The following is a 9855-nucleotide window of genomic DNA, read 5'->3' as shown; positions in this document are numbered from 1 at the left end:
TCTTTCTTCAGAGCTTCATACTTAGCAACAACTACTTACCCATCGTATCACCTCAGACACTAAACTCTGTGAGGCCAACTATTGTGGTCACTTTTGTGGGACCTGACACATGGCCTGATCATGGTGAACTCCTGAAACACATTGGTACGGCAAAAAAGGGAATAAATGAAAAAGAAAGAAAAAAATCAAGGAATATCTCTAAAACCCAGGATCTCATGTGCATGTCTTGGGTTTGTCCATGCCCCCCTCTGCCACCTCCGCTGCACCCGGGAGGCGGTGACGGCCACGCTGCCGAGGCCCGGGCCTGGGGCTGCTCCCCACTGCCTCCTGTCCCGGCAGCACTTGTACCTGTTCTGATCTAGCAGAGCCTTGATTTCCAGGATTGGAAATGGGAGTAACAGCAACAGCTTGATGGAGCAGTAACTAAAGTGATGGGTGATTACTGCAGCGCCTGCCACAGAGCGGTAGGTCAGTAAATGCAGACTTCAAAAGCAGGAGAAAGTTGTAGGGGGTTCTGGGGTGTCTCCTGGAGCCCCGGGAGCCATTGGGAAGCCCTGCTCAAGGAGGGGCTGCTCTGGGGCCAGAGCCAAGGGGCTTGGAAGTCCTGCCAGAATGTTGCATTCAGCTCGTGCTTCGTCTATCATGGACCAGGCAGCAGCGTCTTGCCGAATGAACATGCTGCCAAGAGCCCATCTCCCAGTCCCAGGGGAGAAGATGGTGGTCATGGTCAAGGAACAGAGCAGCACATGGACAGACAGACAGGTGGCCCCAAAGGTTCAGTTATACTCTTCCATGTCACTTCCTCCATGAGGCGGGTCCCTGAACCCACAGCTGACAGTTTCGTCCCCTAGCTCTTTTTCATCCTTCACTTTCTGCACTTGTAATTTTTGTATCATGTATATTATCTGGTGTGCTTCCCCCAGCCCTTCATTGCAGGAGACTTGTCAGGTCACTGCCCACATCTCTACAGCAAGCATACGTCTGTGTGCACTTGGCTTAGTTAGTTGTCATACGCAAACAGGGACAGGGGTATGCATGCTCCGAGATGTATAACAAGAATCCCCCGCCTTGGCGAGGTGCTGCCCTGACCACCGCAGCCCTTGGTATAGAGATCAGGTTGTCAGTCATCCTGGTGGTCTCTCATGCCTTCTATGAGGCAGACACCATTCCAGGTGGAACCCACCCCTGTTGGGGTTGTGTTTTTTTTTTAATTTTTTTGATTGACAGATTATGAAATAGACACAAAGAGGTCATTTTCAGGAGACAGATCCACTTCCAGCCCATGTGGCATGGCAGTTGAACACAACTTTCATTTCCATTCCCCCCAGTAATTTAATAAGTGTTTCTTATTTTGATATAGTACCAGTAATAGAAGAACAAGCATTGGTCCAGCTCATAAAAGACAGTTCATTCCCTGTGTTTCCCTTTGGCCTTCAGCTTAATCATATTGTCTCATTTTAAATTATATAGTTTTCCAAAAGTTTAGCCAAATATTCAAAAAATTGTTGGTTTGATAATTGAATGCCAGAAACTGAGAAGTCCTAGAAATTGTATTTCAAGAGACTTTGGATGGTGGATTTTCCTGAGGGGCTATCATCTGACAATAAATGTATATTTCATCGGATCAGTTGGAAATGTTTTCCTTTGAAGGTTAATTCATGGGTTCAGTCTCCCCTTGGTTTTTCTCCATTTCAGGGTCCAGGAGTTATGCTGAGTTCAGCTTTTCCACTCCTGGGAAGTACTTTCTGTATTTTAAAACCAAAACACAATTTCTTTTTTTATAATTAAAAAAAACCCTATCAGCCACATTTTTGCTACATGTGAGAATCAATAGAAATAAATCAAATGTTGACAACCTGATAGCACAAGGGTGGACAAAAGTAGGGTTACAGTTGTGAGTATATGAAACACTTTATTCTTATATTATTACTTATTAATTGTGTTATACAAACAACTGCAAACCTACTTTTTCCCACGTGTGTGTGTTCTGTGTTGGTTATTCTGCCCCTATTAAAGCAATTTAGCTCTCACAGAACATGAATGTGAGAGTCTGCTTATTTCCATCATGTAAATCATGGGCAGTGATGTGTGTGTGTGTGTGTGTGGTTTGTAAGCCCACAGCCTTCTTTCGAGATAAGTACAGAATGTGTCCAAGCATGATACAACCTTCTCCCACCATGTCCCAGTGAAGAAGTGCATAGTGCTACCACACATGTGATAGACATGCAATGTAAGCTTCTGCTTTGAGTGTGGGATGAATGGATGGCTAGCCCAAGGTTTCAGCACAAAGATCCCAAAATATACCATCAGCAATGGGGTAAGTCAAAATTGCCCATCACCTGATACAGTACAATAAGAACCAGCTTCACTTTTAGCATAATCCTGCCAGTGATTCAAGGTCTGAATCCATTCCCAAGGTGACATAAAAAAAAAACCCAAACTAGGTTCATTCTCCACTGTAACTGGTCATGCACATGAAGGAAGATTGAGGAGATGGTACAATCTCAAACTGGCTAATAGTACAAGGCAACTAAATGCCACCCATGATTCTGATCTGAACCCGTCTGTTGCAAAGCATATTACTAGGGCAACTGAAGACATTCGAATTGGAGTCTAAGGATAAGGGGGTGTAACCTGTCAATACGGATCTCCTGATTTTGATGGTTATGTTGTGGTTATGAGGGTGGTATGGATGGATAAGTCATCAAGTCTGCAAATTACTCCCAAATGGTTCAGGGGGAAAAACGTGTTGATGGTGTACTTGCAACGTCTTTGTGCATTTAAGATTGTCTTCAAATTAGAAAAAAAAGAGAAAGAAAAGGGTGGAAACCTTCTCAGACCATCCTTCCTCCCCCAACGCCTCCAGCCAGTGGAAAAAGTGGGTTCTTGTTCATTGACCATCGGCCCAGTTCTCCTGTCTCTTAAGTTAGACTGAATAATTATCCTTTATTTGTTACTACTAATTAATAGTGAATTGCGCTTCCCTAAAAACCCAGAGATTTTTTTCAATTGTGAGCTCACACTTTGCAATGCAGAAGCAATTTCGGCTGTGCCACACTGCACGAAGATCCCAGACACGCGGGGCTATCCTTACAGGTGGGACACGGTGCTGACCGCAGAGTGTGATCAGCAACCTGAACCCAGCCTCTGGGCCAGCACGCTAGCCGACCTGGACTCCCTACATTTCTCCTGAAAAACAGACCCTCAGCACTGATCCTTGGCATGGCTTTCTTCTCCAAGGCCCTGAGGGCTACCTTCTTGAGCTAGGCACTAAGGGTGTGACCAGAGAACATTCTCAAGCCTTCATATAAACTAGGAAATCACTAGTGGAAAAAGAGAGGTGAGAGAGAGCAAACGAGCAAAGAGCAATGGAGTATATTTTGTTTGCTCTTCTTTCTGTGAATTGTAGTGGGAGTTTGTGCTGTGAGAGGCCCAGAGAGAGTGCCTTTTGGAAAAGGTGGCTGCGTGGTTGGAAGTCTGAACTCTGCATTGAGCTTCACAAGAATACAGATCTGGTATGAGCCAGCACCCCACACTCAGCCAGGTGTATCTCATCAGTGCTCCGCGGGGACCTTATACTCAGTCCTGCACCCATGATGCTGCGAGTGCAGCAGGGGAGGAAAGCAAACTCTGCTGCGTTGGCCGGAAACAAGGAGGAAGGACACCTGCAATTGGCAGACTTCAGGAACCCCACTGGGGAGCCCCCAAGCTGCCCTGCAGACGCACCTGCTGAGCATATGCCGGGGATTTCCCTGTGGATGCCTCTGTAGGACAGAGGGGGGAACCCCTTTACCGGTCCCAGCAAGGACCAGACAATGAAGGAACGAGGAAAGAGGGTGCATCAGAGCCACAGGAAGGAAAACCGGGCAAGGGAAGCTAGCTAGGGTCCTTCCCTGCTGGGCAGAATGAGGCCTGATCAACCTCCAGAGAGTCACTAATCGCCCTCCTTAGGTTAGTAGCAGCGACTGTGCACTCTTCACAGGTGTAGGGAGTGGTCCCCACAGGAGTAGTGACTCGTCACCTTCCACAGGTTGTGGGAGGTTGCATGAAAGACAGTGAGTGCAGAGTGGATGAGAGGGACACTGGGAGAGGGTTGGCTCTCTCCCACAGGGCGGAAGCGAGTGTTGGGTCCCAAACCGTGGTTCTGTAGGGTGCTTCATATGGCTCAGAGGCAGAAGTGTGTGCTGATGGTTTATGTCAGCCTGCTATAAGCCAAGAGGGCCCACCATTCCTGAGAGGGGAGTGGCCAGTGACAGACTAAAGCAAGTGGCATCCCCTCCAAGTTTCCCCTTCCCTTCCCTCATTCCTTCTTGTGGCAGGACTGGTGTCTGTCATGGGAGTATGGGAGGGTCACAGGGAAAACCCACTCCTTTAGCCATGATGGTCAAGAATTTTAAGAAACAGTTCTCAGGGGATTATGAGGTTACTATGTCCCCAGGGAAACTGAGGGCCTTGTGTGAGTTAGAATGGCCCATTTTGGGGGTAGGATGGCCATCAGAAGGAAGCTTGAATAAGTCCATTGTACAGAGGTATGGCAGGTAATCACTAGAGGTCCAGGCCATCCCAACCAATTTCCCTACATAGCCACTTGGTTTACACTAGTTATGAACCCCCGCACTTGGCTTAGAGGTCAGGCTTCTACAGTATTAGTAGTTAAGGCAGGGAAGCATTCTACCAGACCCAGAGAGCCACTGCAGGAGTCAAAGCCAGAAATTTTAACCCCTAGTGAACCAGAAGCAGCAGAAACTTTGGCTGCTCCACCTCACATGCCGGCGAGGCTCTACCCGTCCACACCTGACTCTCTGTCCACTCCAGAGCCTGCACTGACTCAGGCCATCATCACCAGGTTTATCAGGTCTCAGCATAAGCTTGCCCGGGCCCAAGCGGGAGGTGACTCCCACTGCATCGCCAGAATCAGGCCCAGGCTCTCCTCCCCTAGCTGGGAGGTTACAACATGTGCCTAAGCCTAGGCTTGCTCTAACCGTCCCCTGAGAGGAGCGGAGGACTTTTGCTGCAGCATCTGGGAAGCCTCCAAGCCAAAACCTAATTAAAAAATAACCTGGAGTCTGGGCTAAAGAAACTCCCATCTCCCGCCCCGGGCTGGCAATAAACCAGGTGTCAGTACAGATAGAGTTAAAACCTAGGGCACTGCTTGTCAGCCAGAAACAATACCTGATTCCTAGGGAGGCCTGGGAAGAAATTCAGGTGCATTTACAAAGGTTCAAGGAGCTGTGCCAGTCACTCTGGAATACTCCTTTGCTCCCTGTCAGAAAACTGGGGATCAATGATGATTGGACAGTACAGGATTTGAGGGCCGTAAATGAGGCAGAAGTTACTCTGCACCCGACAGTGCCAAATCCTTATACACTCCTAAGCCTCCTCCCCGCTCAAGTCTCATAGGTCACTTGCTTAGACATAAAAGATGCCTTCTTTAGTATAAGACTGGCTTCTGAAAGCAGGAAGCTATTTGCCTTCCAATGGGAAGACCTGGCTACAAGGGCAAAGGTGCAATACACCTGGACTAGGCTCCCGCAAAGGTTCAAGAACTCCCCTACCATCTTTACAGAGGCCCTCGCTTGGGACCTCCAGAGGTTTCCAGCACAGGACGTAGGATGATGACCTGTTGTTAGGTCATGAGACTCTCCAAGAATGTGCTCAAGGAACGGAAGCGCTTCTATGTCATCTAAGGAAGAAAGGCCAGATCTGCCAAAAGCAAGTAAAATACTTGAGATTCATTCTCCAGCTGGGAGAAAAGAGGCTAGGGGTAGAATGGAAGCAGGTTATTCACAACATTCCAACCCCCTCCACGAGGAGACAAGTTAGAGAGTTCTTGGGTGCAGTAGGATTCTGCCGTTTGTGGATCCCCAACTTTGCAGTACTGGCCAGATCTCTCTATGAAGTCACAAAGGGGGGAGTAAAAGAGTCCATGGACTGGGGGCCAGAACAGAACTGTGCCTTTCAGACTCTTAAAAAGGAATTACAAGTTGCCCCAGTGCCGCGGACCAGCGCAGCTCCAAATAACGGTGCGGAATTGAGGAACCACACTTGTCAAAACAAAACCGATGGGACCGGGAGGACTCTTCAAACTGCCTGGCAGCATCTGAGTGCCCCACAGCCCCAGTTTGCTTTATTATATAGACCTATGCAAATCAAGGACCCTGATACAAAGTTGCATATCAAAGGCTAAGACAGGAACTCTCCCAAGGCAAAAACAGGATACATTAGTGAAATTTACAAACATCTGAAATAAACAAAGAGTCAGAGGAAGGGCATGTATATGGCTTCCTGCAACCCAAGGAAGGAAGTGGAGTGGGTGCAAATACTCAGCATCAAAGCTAAATATGGAGATGGAGGGGGAAGAACTTAGCCCCCTGCCAAGCCTCGAATCTATGATGGCTTTTTGCCATTAACGGTCCACAACACCCCAGCACTAGGTCTTCCTAACCTAGCAAAACCTTTTGTGCTGTATGTCTCAGAGAGGAGCAAGACAGCAGTGGGTGTACTAACCCAAGATTTTGGGTCATGGCCTAGACCTGTAACAGCCTACCTCTCCAAGCAACTAGATAGGGTTGCAAAGGGCTGGCCACCATCCTTAAGAGCCTTAGCAGCCATTACCATGCTGGTATAAGAGGCAGACAAACTAACTTTAGGATAAGACCTAAATGTATGGGTGCCACATGCAGTAGTGACTCTCTCTGATGAATGCAAAAGGACATCACTGGCTCACAAATGCCCACCTCACTAAGTACCAGAGTTAATTATGTGAAAACCCAAGACTAGTAATAGAGGTGTGTACCACTTTAAATCCAGCAACACTGCTCCCAGTGAATGAGGGAAAGCCATAGCACAATTGCTTAGAAGTGCTTGATGCAGTATACTCCAGCCAGCTGGAATTGCTAGATCAACCCATGAGACCCAGATTAGGAGCTGTATATAGATAGAAGGAGCTCTGTCAACTCACCAGGGGACAGGCAAGTAGGGTATGTACTGATTTCTGCTTTGCCTTTCTTACTCTGCAAGTCCATAGAGCCAGAAAGAGGACTCTTGACAGCTGGCGCAAGGACCTCAAATATCCAGGAGAAAGTCTTCAGCTGCTGGAAGCTGTCTAGAAGCCAAAACAGATAGCAGTAATCCACTGCCAAGGACACCAGAAGGCAGGATAGGTAGAAGCCTATCCCATCCAGACTGAAAAGGCCAGAGAAATAACAAGGGCATTGCTCAGGAAAGTAATTCCAAGGTTTGGACTGCTACTTTGGATAGGCTTCGACCACGGCCCGGCCTTTGTGGCTAAGGTAGTACAAGGAACAGCTCAAACATTGAATATCACCCAGAAGCTTCACTCGGCATATAGACCTCAGAGCTCGGGAACAGTGGAACGCGTGAATAGGACTCTAAAGTTAGGACTTAGCAAATTATGTCAGAAAACAGGTCTTAAATAGGTATGAGCTTTACCTCTAATATTGTTTAAGGTTCAGTGCACCCCCTCCAAGAACACTGGGTATTCACCTTATCAAGTATTATACAACAGGCCTCCCCCAATATTATGTAACTTGCCAAGGACTCCCTAAGAATTAGGAGAAACAGAACTACACAGGTAATTAAAAGTTTTAGGCAAGATAGCCAGTACCATATCCAAATGGGTGCTCATCAGGGCTCCAATCAGTTTGTTTGCCCCTGCCCATTATTTTTCCTCAGGAAAGGATTGAAGGTCAAGGATTGAAATCCAGCTCCCCTCTGACCCAAGTGGAGGGGACCCTACACCGTGATCCTGACCACTCCTACTGCTGCCAAGGTAGAAGGTATACCTGCCTGGATTCACCATAGCTGCCTGAAGCCTGTGGCCCCAGCAGAGACACCATCATAGACAGCAGAGACTAGCCTTTCCAACGTTTGAAAGTTGACCCTGAGAAGGACAACATACCCTGCTCCAGCCACAAATTGGGAGATGGCTGGTCAACACACGATTGAAGCCTGAGGAATTTCACCATGGAGATTCTTATAATTGGACTCTGGGGAGGGAGGGGAACTAGGGCAGAGGACTGTGAACTGTGTATCCATGTCACCAAGGAAGGCCAAAAGGTCTCCACCACCTTGCTTGTCTGTAGTTTCTATGAGCATAAGGGAACTCAGAAAGGAACCTGTAGCCATAATCAGACTCAATTTGCAGTGTGTGACCCAGGGTATAACCAGCCCTATGTCTGTTATGATCCTAAAAATCCTCCTACTACACTAATATTTAAAATAAAAATAGCAGCAGGAGGATAGAGGAAAGAGATAGAAGGACCAACAATAGCCCAGACCCAAGTTAAAGGAAACCCCAGTAGCCTTTTTGGGGGATAGTTCTCAGCCTTTAGTAGGTTTAAAGTCCTAATAGAAGCAGTGTTATTACTCCTAGGAATTTTCTTAATAGGTCCATGTTTGTTGCCACTATTAATAAACAGCATAAGGAACATGATAGAGGCCACAGTACAGCAACAAACAATGGCCCATATATACTTTACCCACCACTATCAGGCCTTCCCCTGAAGATCAGATATAGAATGTGAGATTCCAGTACAAAGAAAATTCTGAACTCTCAAAACGAGGAGAGTGGAAGGAAGGGCAGGCCCCCTCTTGGCTTAGAAGGAAGAAATGAAAAGAATACAAGGGAAAGGAGCCAGTGGGGTAACTGAGTCAGCCAGTGATAAATTATCTATATCCCATAGTTACAATACAAAACAAGAACAGCAGGATCTGTATGTAACTATGGCCAGTGATCTGGAAACCCATTCCTCCTTGCTTACCCCACCAAAGCTTTCCCTCCCCTCTCCTTGAGTCCTGGGAAACCTTAAACAAAGAGATCACATGCCCATTGTTTTGATACTGTAAAGATATAGAACCTGTAAGAAAGTTAACTTCAGAGAGTCTGTGTTTTGGAGCTATAATCTCCACGTGCTCCATTGGCTTTAATAAATCCTACTTCCTTCATCAAGTTGTCTGGGCGTTTTTGTCCTCCTTTGATTCCTGCAATACTCAGGTGTGCCTGCCCATGCCTCAAGGAATGGTGCTATAATAACCTCTTTATTGTATGACTGGACAAGACCATGGCCCATAGATGTTTATCTGTTCAGCCTTAACATAAAAAAATACCTTTCAAAATGAATGTGGAAATAAAAACAGGGTAGAGTAGACAGAGTCCCTTCTCAGAGACAATGTTTCCAAGTAGTACACCTCCTCAAGGCAGACTCCAAGGTAGCGCATTGCTTGAAGTTTGTCTGAGTGTGCAGGACTGCAGGGCTGAGAGAGAAACCTTGTCCTTGTGCCATCTTTGTGAGAGATAAGAGCAAGGGAGGAAAGACAGGTTAGGAAGACCCCTAATGCTGCTGCTGCTGGTTGGTGGAAAAGGAGAGATGGAGAGAGCACCACTACCCTTGTACAGGCCTTCAGAATGAGCCCAGGAATCCTTGCCTGCCAAAGTAGAGACAACGAGGAGTGTGAAAGGAGCAAGAAGCTAAAATCGGGTCTCCTTCCTCTGCACAAATGGCCAGAGGTCACAGGCAGTGGCACAGTCAGCAGCAGGGGTGCAAGTCCTCCACAGAAGAAGAGGAAGAAGAAGAAGAAGAAGGAGGAGGAGGAGGAGGAGGAGGAGGAGGAGGAGGAGGAGGAGGAGGAGAAGAAGAAGAAGAAGAAGAAGAAGAAGAAGAAGAAGAAGAAGAAGAAGAAGAAGAAAAGGAAGAAGAGGAGGAAGAAGAGGAGGAGGAAGAAGAAGAAAAAAAACTGCATTTCACTTTTATTTTTGTATGCAAAGAAAATCTTTATTGATTTATTTGAAAAGAGAAGCTGATATTCTAAACAATATATCTGCTCATATGGAAA

Source organism: Saccopteryx bilineata, chromosome 6 (assembly GCF_036850765.1).
Source record: "Saccopteryx bilineata isolate mSacBil1 chromosome 6, mSacBil1_pri_phased_curated, whole genome shotgun sequence".
Classification (NCBI taxonomy): domain Eukaryota; kingdom Metazoa; phylum Chordata; class Mammalia; order Chiroptera; family Emballonuridae; genus Saccopteryx; species Saccopteryx bilineata.
Note: the sequence above shows the minus strand (reverse complement) of the source record.